The sequence below is a fragment of the Lissotriton vulgaris genome, chromosome 4_1, assembly GCF_964263255.1.
Source record: "Lissotriton vulgaris chromosome 4_1, aLisVul1.2, whole genome shotgun sequence".
Lineage (NCBI taxonomy): Eukaryota > Metazoa > Chordata > Amphibia > Caudata > Salamandridae > Lissotriton > Lissotriton vulgaris.
The window spans coordinates 689,660,738-689,678,548 of record NC_141691.1 but is presented as its reverse complement, the minus strand read 5'-3'; positions in this window follow the sequence as shown (position 1 = coordinate 689,678,548).

Below are 17,811 nucleotides of genomic sequence, written 5' to 3'. Positions count from 1 at the left end.
ATAGGACTCCTTCTCTTCTTTCAGTGTGCAGAGCAGGGACATCAGCCGCTCCCCAGGGGGTGGAGCCAGCATTGTGGAAGGCAGGCTCAGCCCTATTCAAGGTTCAGGTGCAATTACTCCCTCCCATCTAGATGCAGATCTCTCTTTTCACCACTGGGCTGACTCATCCTGTCTCTTGGAATCCCCAGCCCTGTCACTCACAAAACCAGACAAAGGAATACACAACCTAGAAGAGGCAGGTTTGAATTGTTAGACAAGCAAATAACTACTTTCTAAAAGTGGTATTTGCAAATACAGAATGTTAAAACCAACTTCACTAAAAGATGTATTTTATCATTCTGAGTTCAGGCATACTAAACTAGAATTTCTACCATTTCTCTGAGACAGTTAGGATTATAAACATGTAATAATCTAACAGCCTATTCTGGCCTATGGAGAACAGGTAGCCCTGCAATAGTGACGTAAATGGCTGTAATTCACTATTAGGACATGCCACACACACCAGGGCTTGTCCTACCTTATACTTACAATGCACCCCGTCCTTGGGCCTACCATAGGGGTGACTGATATGAAGAAAAGGGAAGGTTTAGGGACTGGCAAGTGGGTGCACTTGCCCAGTCAGCATGACAGTACCAAACTGCACGCAGGCTCTGTAATGGCAGACCTTAGACACATTTTACAAGGCTGCTTCTGTGGGTGGCACAACCAGTGCTGCAAGCCCACCAGCAGCGTTTGGACTTACACACCCTGGGCACACTCAGTGCACTAGACTAGGGTCTGAAAAGTAAACCAAATAGCCAAACATGGAACCACTGATTAATACATCAATTTACAATAGGTAGTAATTGCACTGTGGTACTGGACAGCAGTGGCACAGTGCCCAAAGCATCTAACACCAGCAAAAATACATGAGGCAACAGCAAAAATGGAAGGGAGACCCACGCCAATGGTGCCAGGTCTAACAATCAGCATAAGCAAATATTGTCCTCTATCCCTCATAAAAGTTGGCAATTTCCTAAATGATAAATAATTTGCTCGTATTGCCTTATTAACCTTCCTGCTTCCTCAAATTTGCTTGAAAATGCACCATTTAGTCACTCTTTTTTCAAAATTTTCTCTGGGGAGTACCCCCCAAACCACGTGGAGGTTTTTCGGGCTCGCTTGCTACTCTCACTCACCGCAGTGCAGTACGGCAATACTTTTATGCCCCACCACTTTCAAATGTCACCAGAAACCACTGCAGCAGAGTCTCCACTCTCCCTGGATGAAGGTAACAAACCCAAACCCATAGTCGATGACCACTTGACCACTTACAAATGTATAAAACTCTGAATCCTGCTAGAGAGACAGGAACAGTTGGCAGGCATTTGTGGAACCTGACTACAATGAACATCCAAATCCTCAAGATAGGATCATTTAAATAGTCCACCTACCCTCAACAATCATCTTACTGTGACATCTCTTCATCTACATATACCTTTCTTAAACATTACTAGATGAACTTGCAGATATGTTCCGGCAACACTCAAATCAATTTCCATTTCAGAAATGGCCCAGAGAACAAGGGGGTGGGTGGGCAGAACTCACGAAATGTTACTCCTTGGAATTCTGTGGAGTTACAAAAAACTCTGCGAGATTCTGTGGAGTTCTACCAACGGGCAGAAATAGGCATGCTGCACTGCTCGTGCTGTGATTTAGCATGGGGAGCATGTTCCCCGTTAAAGAATTTGCAAAAATGCACCACACAGTGCGCCAGAGAGCAAAGGCACTCAAGTTGATGTTGCTGCTACTTGAGTAGATTTTCTTTTGAAGCAGTAGCTTCTAACCATGAAAGTTTTGACCGCCTGCAATGGAAAAATCTAGCTGAATATCCTTCTAGTGACTAAAAATTGCACTAGGGGACACTATACCATTTTTGTAAGCAGGCAAGAAAATGTTCTGCTACACGGCAATTGGTGGAATTTGGCAGGAACTTCAGTCGTCAAAATTCTACCAATTGTATCAGCAGAACGGAATATTTCACACCCCCTACAGAGAACCAACATCCCTATGTATCTGGATCATGTGTCCCACCAGATGAAGGAGAACATCCATTGCATTGAAAAGCCAAGACTGAAATACTAATGATTAGAAATATTGAGACCCCCACTCATCAAATGTAAAAAAATATAGGGATTCCAAGACCAAAATTCTAACTTTACTACGTTTCAGTATTCACAAAGGTAAATTGAGACCAAAATCTAACTTTACTACTTTTTAGTATTCACAAAGTTAAGTTACTATTAGTAAAGTTAGACTTTTGGTCTAAGTTTACCTTTGTGATTACCGAAAAGTAGTAAAGTTAGACTTTTGGTCTAAGTTCACCCTTGTGAATACTGTAAAGTTGTAAACTAACACAAAAGTGTAGGGTTTCCTTTGTGAATCGGCCCATAGTCTGCAACCTTTGTCCTTATCTCTATGGAGCCATGGTGGAGCTTGAGCCTTACAACGGAAAATTTCCAAAGGAACACTGGTTGAACTCATTTTAACTTTGGCAGGGATGGCCTAGTTTTGTTTGGCTTTATGCAGCAATTTATTGTTGACCAGACATGTGAATGTTTTCTAAATGCACCCCTCCCTTGAGATAAAATCTGACTTTTTTTATTGGATATTTTTTCCAACAAAGATAGGCTGTTGTAGATAACCACGCTTCTTCCAAATGAAGTTATTTTAGTGAGGACTGCAGAGGAGTTAGCCACTTGTTTTTTTGCTTTGAAACCTGTAAATTCAAGGCTCACCAGATGTTATAGCCCAAAGAGTTTTTTTGCTGCTCGCTTTTATTTTATGCACAAACTTGCGAAAAATTATTGCATTTCCATCAGCTGGTCATTCAAAGCAAATTCAAGTCTTATTTAGGCTTGAGATGCATTGGGAGGCAGGGAGACACACATCTGTATATTTTGCAAATTAATGTATTCATCGTGGAGGCCACCGTTTCCAGCAATGTGACTATGTTATATGATAAAGTTGGCCAAATCTTACTTTTCATCACCTAGAGGAGAATTTCAAACAATGGACTTTCCATTTTAGATTGTTGGGTCCTAAAGGCTTAAATCAGCTTGTAATTCTAAGAAGAAAGTGTGGTCTTGGAAAGTTCCCTGGAGATCAAAAGCAATAATAACATATTTAAATTCTCATACTGTTTGGATCATTTGTTAAATCTGTACTGGGTCCCTTGTTACTGCTTTCTTGCAGATGATCATTTTTTTAATTTTGTCTATGTTCATTTTAAGCATCTCTTTTGCAGTACCTTACAATCCAAAATCGTCCCTGCTGTTGCACAAACTGGAGTAGGAATTGTAAATTATTATTATTCCTAAATCCTGCACGCCCCCTACAGCAAGTTGTTGTAACGACTTGCGATGTAATTGTATGCGGTTTAACAAGGCAGTCCTTGTAACGCGGTGGGAGAGATGGAAGTGGGCCATGAAGCAGTGCCCTCATTTCCTCTGCAGGCCAGATTAGGAACGGCCTTTTTGCTTACCTTTCACTGTCCGTGATACAGCCATGTGTGGGTCGGCGGGAAAACAGTTAATGTACCCCAAAAATGTGCTGTGGTTGATTGTGCCAGTGTGCACTGGCACTGGCATACATGTGAAGTGCTCCAACACCTCAGATTAGGGTCCGCAGCAACAGGATACAGCTCCCCCAAAATGACAGAATATGGCTGACTGGCTGGGACATGCCGTGGGCATGTCTAGCAGTTAGCAGCCTGGCCAGCAATGCAGTGTAGCTCTCGGTGACATGTTCGACCAGCATCCTTCTGCCGCAGTGTAACCGCCAGCCCCGCAGGTATCTCGTAATGTGACAGGCTGGGTGCACCCTGCTCGCTGTTCTTACCGCCCAATCTGTAATCTGGCCCTTAGTTTGCATGAAGTGCAACAGCGGCTTTTTTTGCGAGAGTGTCCACTTTAGTTTGAGATCCTTCACGTCTTTGAGTATTTGCTATTTGGTCCACAGTCTGTAGCTTTTGAATTTTTGGAATTGGAGCAATGGGATAGAAGACTTGCATCTTGAAAAGATTGGAAAAGTTTACGATGGTTTGTGTGCAATGGTTTCTGCAGTAGCCAGTTTGGTAAAAGGCTTTTGTTCATTGTGAGCCTTTCTCAAACTTTCCGTTCATCTTTGGGTATTAAATGGAATTCTTGGTTGGAGGGATTTAAGTTTTGTTAATTTCTGCTCAACTCGTTGGTACAGCTTGTGGGGATTATTCTGGAGCATATTGGAAGAATGGGACTGTTGTCTACTCCCTTTTGTACCTGAGCTTTCAATATGACTCTTGGGGTGTTCGGTGCAGATAAGGCCTTTTCCTTAATTATATGCACTTGTTCCTTTTTAAGAAATTTAGACACATATTTACAAGCCCCTATCTCCACCATAACATTACTTTATCTGATGTTGTGGTGGCGATAGGGGCTTTGCTTTATTTACAAGGCATCGCTAAGCCACTTAACATGGCTTGGCGCCGCCTTGTAAGAAAGGTAAGAAAGATACCCTTTCATGCTATATTTGATGTGAAAAGGGAGGGCAATGGGTGTTGTGGTGGGCATTCCACCGCAACACCCATTGATTTTGAAGCTGCCCCATATTTATAAGGTGGCATAAATATGGGGCAGTGCCAAAATTAAGACCAGAGAAAACCTGGTCTTACCCTGGCGCAACAAGGAGAAATGTTTCATTTCTTCTCTTTTTTGTTGTTACCATGTGTGCTGCACAATGCAGCAAAAGGCCATTCATTGTTAATGTGCAGGAATGTGTCCCTTCCTGCACATAAACAATCATTAAAAGAAAATGGCGTTTTGCAACTTCTATGTGTGCTGCATTAGGCAGCACACATAAAAGTTACTAAACACCATGTCATATTGTTTATGTGCATGAAAGGATACCTTCCTGCACATAAACACTCTTCCCCTGCAACGCAGGCACTGCATTGGCGCTAGGCGGCTAAATTAGCACCAACGCAGGGGAAATGCAGGGTTGCATTGTATCCTTGTAAATATGGTTCAGCCCTGCGTTTCAGAAGTGGTGGAGTGCAGCATTAAGCTAAGGAGGCTAACGCTGCACTCCGTCCCTTCCTCGTAAATATGCTCCCAAATCTCTGCCCTCATAGTGCTTAAAATCTTTGGTAGAGAGACAATCTTATCAGTTATCAGTGAGCAGAGACATGTTTCTTTTTTTGATTCCGTTGTTGGGATGTCTTGGCTGAAGGTTGAATTTAAGTTTCCAATATTTTTTCCCCATCTCTGCTAATGGAATGGCCTTGGGTTGAAGTAAATCAGTCTGCTGTTCTAATTTGATGGATTGGAAGTTCAGGCCCTTTGATGACTTATTCAGCATTGAGAGGAGCGACACCCATAATTGTGGTGGAAAAGTAGTCTACAAAGGCTTTTGTCTTATTATTGTAAGAGTTTGTATTGAGGTCCGGAACCAAGCAAGTACCAGCAGAGTGATGAGTGTTATTTTGGTTATGTTTTGAGTTAGTCATCTGTTCGGGTGGGAATCTTTGGCCTCCTTCCTGATCTACAAACCATTCAATGTAGTAGCTGGGGTGTTGTTTCCAAAAAATAGGGAATCACAGTCTGCACAACACATTTCTGGATCTGTGTCAGTTTGCTGATAAGACTGTTGATAAAACAGTAAGGGGCCAAACTTTCGTTAGTTTGCAGCTGAGAATGGAGGTTTCTCCTGCTGTTTAGGTTGAACAATCGAGACCTCTTCTATATAATTTAATATATACGTATATGTGTATGTACTTTGTGGGCTCTGGAGATCAGCACTAGGACTTGCCTGCTTCCGCTTAGGGACTTTTTTTCTGTTCAACTGTCTCTATTGAACTGTCTTGAGAGAAAACTACCAGTAGAGGTCAGTAAAATACCAGAATTGCTTTTTGCTGAGGGACTTTCTTTTTTTATTTTCTGGCAACTGCCACTATTTAACTTTCTTGATAGAAAGCTACCAGCAGAGGTGAGTAAAATATCAGAATCACTTTAGCATTCTCTAAATTCTAGGAGCATTCGCAGACAATAATATTTTTTTCAAATCTTGTATTTTCAGTGATATGGGGCCTGATTTAATATTAAAAATGGAGCTTTGCACTATACCATTTCCACTTAAAGGCAATATTTCTCTCCATGTGTTCCCATACCCGGTGTGTCATATAGTTTATTGCTTATGTTTTCCATTTGATTTGATTTGATTTGATTTGTGAATTTATAAAGTGTGCGATTGCCAATGGGCGTCTTGGCGCTGAATAGATTAAAGAAACAGGACTCTACCGAGACTAAGTTCTAACATGAGGTAAACAGCCAGGTTTTTACCTCTTTCCTGAATGAAAACAGATGGGCTATTTTTGATCGAAATAGGGAGAAGATTCCAGGCCCTAGCTGCATGCAGCAGAAAGCTTCTTCCCCCCACCTGACTTGCTTGTATTTCGGAACATGAATCAGTTTTGCTTGCTAGATCTCAGACTTCTGGATGGCTCGTATTGTTTCAAGTGTGTTTTTAAAAACTGAGATCCCATCCCATGGAGGGCTTTATAGGCCAGACACACAGACTTAAATGTTATCCTTTTTTCGATTGGGAGCCAATGGAGGGTTCCTAATCCGTGTGCAACAGGCTAACATCTAGGAATATCCAGCACCAGCCTAGCCGTTGCATTTTCTAAGCACTGCAGTTTTGCTAGGTACTGGATCTGTATCCCAGCATATAAAGCATTCCCATAATCTAGCCTAGATAAGGCCAGTGCTGTTACTACTGTTTAACAGGAATCATAGGGAATAAACAGCAGAAGTTTACTTATCATTTTAAGAATATACCATATTGTGGATGCCAATTTGTTTGTCTGAGCGTCAAACAACAGTTTGTTGTCCAGTATCACTCCAAGATTTCTAACTTTGTTCACTGGGGATGGACAATCTCTTAAACTGTCTGGCCACCACTCTGGGGACCTGATTTCCCTGTCTGTCCCCAGCAGCATGAATTCGCTTTTATCACCGTTTAGTTTTAGGCAGTTACCCTGCATCCAGTGATTGATCTGCCTCATGCAATTATTAAATCTGTCTGCAGTCTCTTTGACATTGTTTGAGACTGATACCACTATTTGGGTGTCGTCTGCATAAGAGACTGGTAAGAAATCACAATTCCTTATTATTGCCACTAAAGGTGCCACATATATATTAAATAGAGTAGGACTTAAAGAAGACCTGTGGGGAACACACCACAGTGAATTAAAAGGGTTCGATTTAGCCTTTCCTAGCTCCACTGTGAATGTTCAATTAGACAGATATGAGTCCAACAGCATGCGTGCTATCGCATAAACTCCGACTTCAGCTAGTCAGATCAGGAGTGTATCATGGTTAACCGTGTCGAAGGCCACCGATAGATCCAATAGGATCAAAGCGGCCTTCCTTCCAGTGTCCAGTACACTCCTGAGTCCCTCTACTGCCATGAGCAAAGCTGTTTCCGTTCCATGTCCCTCTCAGAATCCATGGTGTGAGTGATCTAAGGCATTTACCTCCAAGAGAAATTGTGAGTTGTTTGTTCAATAGTTTTACCAGTATTTTTGCGCCAAAGGGATTCTCGCAATAGGTCTGTAGTTCCCGGGTTCCTGTGGGTCCACATTTGGCTTATTCAGTAACGGTAGTACTGAGACTGTTTTCCATGCATCTGGGAAGCAGCCAGATTTGACTATTTATGTAAAGACCAATCCTAGTTGATCACTCAGCAGCTCTGGAAATAAGTGCATCACCTTCGGTGGCATGGGTCCGTTAGGCCCCCAGACTTAGTTGTCATTACCACCTGTAGAATCTGTTCCACAGATGATGGCAAAAAGTAGAATGAAGAGTTAAGAATCAGAGGGGACGGTCCCTGTTTAAGTTCTGTGCGTGACTGTGGGAGAATATATTTGTCGGTCATAAACCGAAATGACTTTATCTACAAAAAAATGGCCTAAATTGTTGCATATTTCAGTACCACTTAATATCTGTTTATTAGTATTGTTTTTTGTTAAATTTTTTAACGTGGTAAAAAGTTACTTGCTGGAATTTTTTGCCTCGTTTATTTTCGGTTTAAAATAATTACTTTTTCTTCTAAAATTTTGTTTTTTGTAAATTGCCAGGGAGGTTTTGTATTCATCTTTCAACTGTTGTTCATAGTTAGTCCTCCATTTCCTTTCCTTCCTTCTAAAAGTTTGTTTTTGCACCTTTAGTGAGTCTGCGAACCAAGGTTGTGAAGGGGTTTTCCTCCAAGAGGTGATTTTCTTTAGCGGGACTACTAATTTGATAGCTGAATTTATCCAACTAGAAGTTTGGTTGGCGGCTAAGTTGCCCGTCTGACTCTAACTCAGGAATAGTCAGAGAGAGCTGCTCCTTCAATTTAGGGGCGTCAGTCTTAGACCAGTCAAGGTAAGTGGCACACCTAGGTTGTGGAGCAGAGGGGAAGAAGAGATGATGTTTCAGCACCCTGGCTAATGTGCTGCATAGCTAAATGCATATAAGATCCCAAAGACGAGACCGATTGCATTGCAGGTGCCTGTATTAAAATATTTATTGATTTTCCTCTTCATTCCAACTGCATTGGAGAAGTCAGGTTCGTGGAGCACTTTGGACTGACATCATTTTTATCTGTAAATGCAGCCTTTTTTTGCTGTTTTTTGCTACTGCGTTGCAAGGGGGCAGCTGACACCTAATGAAGAATGGCGGATTTAAAAAAAAAAAAAATTACCATGCTTGTAATTTGACTAAAGAGGAGTGTAGCACAAATGCTGAGGTGGACTCTGCAAATTTTTGACAGACATTATCATTCCCGTTCTAGATAACTTGTTTTATACTATAGGGAGTCTATATTGACAGGATCTCTGTTGGTTGTTGAAGTAATAAGGCATGGCAGAGATAAACTTGTCATGTTTATCAAACTGAAATGCTCACCCCTCTCTGGGTTCACGTAAACTCCATGACCAGTCCAAGGTGGAAGAATGCAGCGAATTGCTCCTGACAATGAGCGATGTCTTGCACCCAAATAGCTATTCGGGGAGTTCTAGGGGTGCCCCTGTGTATAGCCAGTCTGCACTTTGCAAGCAGTAGCATCATAGCTTTGAGTCTGTATTTCTCAGGTGGGGTCTCTTCTACGTAACCCAGCAAGGCTACCAGTGGGGTATATTCCAGCGTTAATCCAGTTAAAGCGTGTATGGTTTTGTATACATCCTTCCAGAATCTGGCTATGGATGGGCTTGCCCACGCAACATGTATGAAGGTAGCATCTTCTCGCCTGCAATTCTTGCATCGCGCATCTGGACGTAGCCCTAGTTTGTGTAATTTCAAGGGGGTGCAATACATCCTATGTATGAATTTAAAATGTATAAGCCTCAGCTTGTAGTTCGGGGATAAGTGTCAGAGTTGGGTGCAACAGAATGACCATTGCTCGTCTGTGGGCAGTTCATTCAAATCATCCCTTCACTGAGACAGAGCCTTCGGGGTGACAGATGGGGCGCTTGTTTGCGTGACGTTGTATCTTGGTTCTGTGATCAGTCTACGAGGAGATGGGGTAATTAATAAGTGCTATAGTGGCATCATAGTAGCAGGAGATGCCGGGAAGGTGGGGTGCATTTTTTTACATGCAGATCTGAGTTGGTAATATAGAAGTAATTCCAGGATAGGTGCTGAATTACCTTCTTGGTTTTGTGGTGGCTCTAGGAATTTATCCTGTGGGTACAGATCACCTAGTGTGGAAATGCCCACGTTGCGGGGGCTTGCTATGGAGCCCGTACCATTGAGAAAGGGAAAAAGTGGATGATGTGCAAGTGGGGTGGAGGGTGCGTATAGCAATGGGGTTATGACACATTTCCTTAGACCTTCCCAAGCCCAATGCAGAGTCTCGACCGTGTTTACTTTGTTGGCCATTCTATGGTAGGGCTTATATATAGCCGCATGTGGAGGAATGGGGTCCACCACATCTTTCTCGATGGCCACATGGGGTTGAAAAGGGAAGGAGGTCTGTACTCAGAATTGATGATATTGGGCTTGTGCACATAATGCATAAAGTTCGAGGGCAGGGGCTCCCATCCGACCCCTTGATAGTGGACGTGTCAACAGTTCCTAACTCACAAATGGCTGTTTTCCAGCCCATACCAGGGCGATTATGATAGAGCGAAGAGATTTACAAAAGGCTTGTGTTAGAGGGATGGGTATATTAGTGAATAAGTATAAAAATTTAGGGAACACTATCATTTTTAATATGGCAATCCTACCAGCAAGGGACAATGGCAGAGCCACCCATAGTTTTGATTTGCGCTCCAACCAGTCCAGTAAGTTGCCAAAGTGGGTGCTCCAAATGTGAAAGCAAGTCTCTACTGAGTCACACACCTAGGTATTTAACAGTGCCTTCAGCCCATGTGAGTGGAAATTCCAATTCAGTTTCTAATGGGGCTTCACTTAGGAGTAAGATTGAAGATTTGGACCAGTTAATTTTTATGCCTGACATTCCACCATATCAGAGAACTTCCCGCAAAACGGCGTTCACATTTTTATCTGGTTTACGAATACACAATGTAATATCGTCAACATACTTTGAAATTATAAGACTTCTGTCTGTGAATCCCAGTCCATGGATGGTATGGTGCTGACGAATTCTGATGGCCAGGGGCTCCATTACTACTGCAAATAAAAGCGACGAAAGTGGGCAGCCTTGCCTGGTGCCATGGGTTATAGAAAATGGCTCCGATTTAAGGCTATTTGCTCTGACGCAGGCAGAGGGTTTAGTATAGAGCAGGCTGATCAGTTTAATAAAATTAAAACTGAATCCCAGCCTAGGTAGTATGATAAATAAGAACGGCCACTCCAGTGAGTCAAACGCCTTGGTTGGGCCATGAAACGCCGCAATGGCCGGCAATCGAGGATCTATCTGGTGAACAGTGGCCAAAAAGGTACGTAAATTGTGGGCTGTTGACCTGCCAGGAATTAATCCAGACTGGTCTGGTCTGGCGATAAGTGGTAGGAGTGAATGCAACGTGTTGGCAATTAATTTGGCTAAGATTAGGTATTGTAGGCTGCTTAAGTAGTTAGGTATGGTATGGCATGCATGGTAGGACAAGAAAGGTAGGCTAGGCATTGTGTTTAGATATGGAGGTATGGTATGTAGGCTTAGTAGATATGGCAGGGGGTTATGACAAGTAGCTATGGTAAGTAGGTATGACGGGATGTTTTTACAGGTAGGTAGATGTTTCATGTAGGTAGGGTAGGCAAATATTGAAGGTAGGTATTTTAGGTTGATCAGTTATGATAGGTAGATTAATCTGTTTAGTGTATTGACTATGACTGGGTCCTAGGTGGAACCTTCAGGTTTCAGACTTCCAGCAGTCAGCGTCAGTGAGCGAGCAGGTGCAGCAGGGAAGATGCAGTGAAACTGCAAGGGGGAGCTACAAAGCCGTCAAGTCGCTGAGCCGCTGGGCTACAGGAAGGAGAGCTGCCCCCTGGCCCCCTAAGCAGCTTCCACTGCTACTCCTACTGCACCTTCTGCCAGGCTGACGGTCACCTGCAAGTACAGAGCAGAGCCATCACAGGCCACACCAGGAGCATTGCAGCAGTGTACCCTCATGCCCCTACCCTTAACCCAGCAGGAATGTAGTGCTCCAGCAGGGAGTAATGCAGGCAGCTCCCCCGCCGCTGTCCACCATTTCTGTCAGCTGAATTCCATCATCATTCTAGCAGTGAGGGGGATACTTACCACACCACTGTGCCGTTAGGTTTCACAGCTCAGGCAGTCCCTAATAGTTCAATTTTCACTCGCTGCGCTAACAGCCACCGTTGGTCCATCGTGCTAACAGCCAATATGAACTGGTCTCAGTCTGAAACACTGCTGACAGCACCAACATACCAGCAGGATAACGACTGCAGAGGCTGCAACTGGTCAGCCAAGTGTAGGGTAAGGCCAGAATAAGACCAGGACGAGGCCAAAGCCAAGCAAAGCCAAGCATAGCACACAGCGTACAGATGACAGGGGCAGAAAGGGCAACCAGGGCCAGGGCCAGGTCCCAACAAGTTGCAGGCTGGAGCAGAACTAATGTCTTGCAACAGCATTATTGGCTGTTGGCAAGGGATGAGCTGGGGTCAGCGTGGAAGCAGCCTGGCTTGGTCCGGGGACGGCTTGCACCTCCTAAGCCTCTCTCCCGTCCCCGCCTTCTGCCTTGTGAGCCATGCTTGCTTCTCTAGCCACATGCGCAAGAAGAACATTCTGAAATCTGGAAAAGTTTGTGGGGTTACAAAGACAGTAAAGAAACATGGGGCATCAGGAAGGAGTAGCCCATTTCCAATTTTGAAACCCCACCATTGAAATTGAGCCAGCAGAGGAGACAAGCAGGGAGTTTGACAAGTCAAAAGGAACTAGCCTCCTGCACCAAGCCCCTGGGACCAAGAAAGGCTAAAATAACTGACTATTTAAGGATAACATCAGAAGTGCATAGCTCCCCTGCCCAAGCAGGCCTGAGACAGACCTAGAACACTTATTGCCACCACTGCCACCATTGAAGGAAACATAACCACTAGTCAGCCATCACTCCAGGCTGAGCCAAACCAGATACGGAGCGAGGAGAAGCCAGAAAACAATCTCAAGTCACACTCCCAGCTCTCCCTAAATTCTGCAACAAAATCAAATCAGGTCTCCCACGCCAAGACACAGCACTTGGTGGAGGTCCAAGTGCACGACATGAGGCAACAGCTTAGAAATAAAAGTCAAATGGATTGCACAGACACTGCTCACTTAGTGATGCTCAGAAAACAACAGGGAGAGGCACCATCACAGAATATAACTCAATCATTTCTTTGGTGATCCCACAAAAGCAGTTCCACAACAATGCATTATTGGATGAGGCCACTGATGGCCCCTTAGTGTGGAGGCAGATGCTCCAAAGTCCATTCGAGCAGTCGCAGGACGAACTTCCCTCCCAGCTCAGCCCTTACCTTTCTTCACTTTAAAACATGACTATAGTACTCTGCTCTCTCCCATTAAACTATCACTGGGGAGTCAAATCCCCCTTGCAGACGTTCTTATCTCTGGAGATATAAAGAGGAGCAGACAATACAAAAACCTTGTCTCAGCTGAACTTTCTTCATGCCAAGTTGACACATCAAACATAACATCTTATCAGATGGCAGGAACCCTTCCAGACGCACAAAACCATCAACCAATTACGTCAATCTGATGTCAGCTAGGGAGAACCATGGAGGTGATCTCACCACACAGACAAGTTGGCCATACAAGTCGACCTCTTAAACCCTCTTGCAGTCCACATGCAGGGAATCAAGTATAAACTGTAGCATTAAACAACACGATAACAAGAGTTCAGGACAATCCCATCTCAACCTACCATTCATGCCAATGCGCTATGTTGTACTTGTGTCAGTCCTTCTTTTCCATTCCTTCCTAACCTCCACGTTGCTTTCCCTGCTTTCCCTTGTTTCCATAGTGCATTAGTGCCTTTGAGTTCGGGTTTGTGTCAGTTGGCGCCCTGGTCATCTCGGGGAGTCTGAGAGAGCGCAAACTGACCTAAATGTATAAGTACATCACACTTACACGTAGTAAGCACGAGTCATGAAGAGAAATGCCATGAGTGCTGATATTATATGCATTTATATTCTGAAATGTGCAGTTAACTTAGAGATTTAAGTAGAAGTGGAACTAATGCAGAAATGTGTGAAATTATATAACTTTATTAGACGTGATTAATCCTGAATCCATGTCGTGTAGCTGCTAAAATGTAAGATGGCATGCGGTTAAATGTAGAACGTGGTAGGCCTCAGGGCCAGAGCTGGAAGGGATGGGAAAGGTGTTTGTTTTCACGACATGGATTGCACTAATGTCTTTTAGTAGTAGCGTTAATGGGCCATATTTTATAGATGTGTTTACCGAATCATAGAATAGAGTATTGACATGCTACTAATTAATGAAGGATTTGAATGGTATAATCATTATGAGAAATGCTGTAGGCCTGAAATGTTTATAGACATTGATTTACACGTATTGGTCTGGGCCGAGAAATGTTGCAAACTTTTGTTGGAAGTCTATGAGAATTGGGATCTTGGCTGCAGATGTCTGTCTGCAAGAGAAAGGGGGGATCCAATTATAAATGAAATGAATAGAGGTTTGTTCAGGAGACGGCCCAGACACGGAGGAGGGTTCCGGAATGTTTAAGGGGTATCAGCGGGCCGGAGAAGAGTCTGAGAAGCAAGGTCAACTCTAACGCACGAGGCCTCATCATGAAAAAAGGCAGAAGCTACACCACGTGAGGGGCGTCTCACGAGGGGCGTCTCAAACGATGTTGTATGTTTTGTATTAGGGACAGCACCCCTGGGTGGAGTTAGAGCAGATGCCTGAGGACCCTTTAGAGAGCGGATGGGTAGGCAGAGAGGGGTCATGACTGGAGGACCATAGGTTTTCACCAAGAGACTAAGAGTGGGTGATCTTCCTAGGAAGTCATTCACCGCTGACACCTTTTGATAGGTTGAGACCTTGTTAAGTAGGGATACCATCCAGAGCAGGGTAGGGACAGCCTAACCTGTGTTTTCCCTCCAACCTTAAATGACGGAGAGATCTCAATACGTGTCTATGCTAATAGCTTTGTTATTCCTAGAACTTGTACTCGTAGTCTTCTTTGCTCGTCTGAGGGTTTTCAGAGAGCACATGTATGTAGTTGGGCCCGTGTATCTTGTGAATCTCATTCTGAGATGCCTGTACTTGCAGCTTATCCTAACTTTATAATAAACCTTTGAAAGTTAGAAGTTGTTTGTGATCTTTCAGAGCGGAGTCCGTTATTGGGTGAACTAACTTGGTAAGAGATGCACTTTCTTCCCTCAATGACAGGCAACAAAGGTTCAGTCGACCAGAACGGGGTTTTAGATCAATAGTGATAAGGTATCGATCAAAATCTCGCCCCAGCAGTTGGTAGCTATAGAGGATGGTTGCCTTCTTGAGGAAGGTGATCTAGGCCAGGTTAGATTACCCCAAGGCCCCTAGAGATCGATGATCAGAAGAACCGCCCGCCGAAGAAGGTCCGGATGACGTGAGACAGAAAAGCAGCAGTATCGGTCGAGAGTGAGTATAAAGGGTCATGCGTGCTAGATTGCTGTGTTTTTGTATTGTATCTATGTTGTAATGTCTGGCGGAGTTGAATGTCTGTAGAGTGACTGTGGAACAGGTTGTGAGCGCGAGTTTGTTGTCCAGTATCACTCCAAGATTTCTAACTTTGTTCACTGGGGATGGACAATCTCTTAAACTGTCTGGCCACCACTCTGGGGACCTGATTTCCCTGTCTGTCCCCAGCAGCATGAATTCGCTTTTATCACCGTTTAGTTTTAGGCAGTTACCCTGCATCCAGTGATTGATCTGCCTCATGCAATTATTAAATCTGTCTGCAGTCTCTTTGACATTGTTTGAGACTGATACCACTATTTGGGTGTCGTCTGCATAAGAGACTGGTAAGAAATCACAATTCCTTATTATTGCCACTAAAGGTGCCACATATATATTAAATAGAGTAGGACTTAAAGAAGACCTGTGGGGAACACACCACAGTGAATTAAAAGGGTTCGATTTAGCCTTTCCTAGCTCCACTGTGAATGTTCAATTAGACAGATATGAGTCCAACAGCATGCGTGCTATCGCATAAACTCCGACTTCAGCTAGTCAGATCAGGAGTGTATCATGGTTAACCGTGTCGAAGGCCACCGATAGATCCAATAGGATCAAAGCGGCCTTCCTTCCAGTGTCCAGTACACTCCTGAGTCCCTCTACTGCCATGAGCAAAGCTGTTTCCGTTCCATGTCCCTCTCAGAATCCATGGTGTGAGTGATCTAAGGCATTTACCTCCAAGAGAAATTGTGAGTTGTTTGTTCAATAGTTTTACCAGTATTTTTGCGCCAAAGGGATTCTCGCAATAGGTCTGTAGTTCCCGGGTTCCTGTGGGTCCACATTTGGCTTATTCAGTAACGGTAGTACTGAGACTGTTTTCCATGCATCTGGGAAGCAGCCAGATTTGACTATTTATGTAAAGACCAATCCTAGTTGATCACTCAGCAGCTCTGGAAATAAGTGCATCACCTTCGGTGGCATGGGTCCGTTAGGCCCCCAGACTTAGTTGTCATTACCACCTGTAGAATCTGTTCCACAGATGATGGCAAAAAGTAGAATGAAGAGTTAAGAATCAGAGGGGACGGTCCCTGTTTAAGTTCTGTGCGTGACTGTGGGAGAATATATTTGTCGGTCATAAACCGAAATGACTTTATCTACAAAAAAATGGCCTAAATTGTTGCATATTTCAGTACCACTTAATATCTGTTTATTAGTATTGTTTTTTGTTAAATTTTTTAACGTGGTAAAAAGTTACTTGCTGGAATTTTTTGCCTCGTTTATTTTCGGTTTAAAATAATTACTTTTTCTTCTAAAATTTTGTTTTTTGTAAATTGCCAGGGAGGTTTTGTATTCATCTTTCAACTGTTGTTCATAGTTAGTCCTCCATTTCCTTTCCTTCCTTCTAAAAGTTTGTTTTTGCACCTTTAGTGAGTCTGCGAACCAAGGTTGTGAAGGGGTTTTCCTCCAAGAGGTGATTTTCTTTAGCGGGACTACTAATTTGATAGCTGAATTTATCCAACTAGAAGTTTGGTTGGCGGCTAAGTTGCCCGTCTGACTCTAACTCAGGAATAGTCAGAGAGAGCTGCTCCTTCAATTTAGGGGCGTCAGTCTTAGACCAGTCAAGGTAAGTGGCACACCTAGGTTGTGGAGCAGAGGGGAAGAAGAGATGATGTTTCAGCACCCTGGCTAATGTGCTGCATAGCTAAATGCATATAAGATCCCAAAGACGAGACCGATTGCATTGCAGGTGCCTGTATTAAAATATTTATTGATTTTCCTCTTCATTCCAACTGCATTGGAGAAGTCAGGTTCGTGGAGCACTTTGGACTGACATCATTTTTATCTGTAAATGCAGCCTTTTTTTGCTGTTTTTTGCTACTGCGTTGCAAGGGGGCAGCTGACACCTAATGAAGAATGGCGGATTTAAAAAAAAAAAAAATTACCATGCTTGTAATTTGACTAAAGAGGAGTGTAGCACAAATGCTGAGGTGGACTCTGCAAATTTTTGACAGACATTATCATTCCCGTTCTAGATAACTTGTTTTATACTATAGGGAGTCTATATTGACAGGATCTCTGTTGGTTGTTGAAGTAATAAGGCATGGCAGAGATAAACTTGTCATGTTTATCAAACTGAAATGCTCACCCCTCTCTGGGTTCACGTAAACTCCATGACCAGTCCAAGGTGGAAGAATGCAGCGAATTGCTCCTGACAATGAGCGATGTCTTGCACCCAAATAGCTATTCGGGGAGTTCTAGGGGTGCCCCTGTGTATAGCCAGTCTGCACTTTGCAAGCAGTAGCATCATAGCTTTGAGTCTGTATTTCTCAGGTGGGGTCTCTTCTACGTAACCCAGCAAGGCTACCAGTGGGGTATATTCCAGCGTTAATCCAGTTAAAGCGTGTATGGTTTTGTATACATCCTTCCAGAATCTGGCTATGGATGGGCTTGCCCACGCAACATGTATGAAGGTAGCATCTTCTCGCCTGCACTTCTTGCATCGCGCATCTGGACGTAGCCCTAGTTTGTGTAATTTCAAGGGGGTGCAATACATCCTATGTATGAATTTAAAATGTATAAGCCTCAGCTTGTAGTTCGGGGATAAGTGTCAGAGTTGGGTGCAACAGAATGACCATTGCTCGTCTGTGGGCAGTT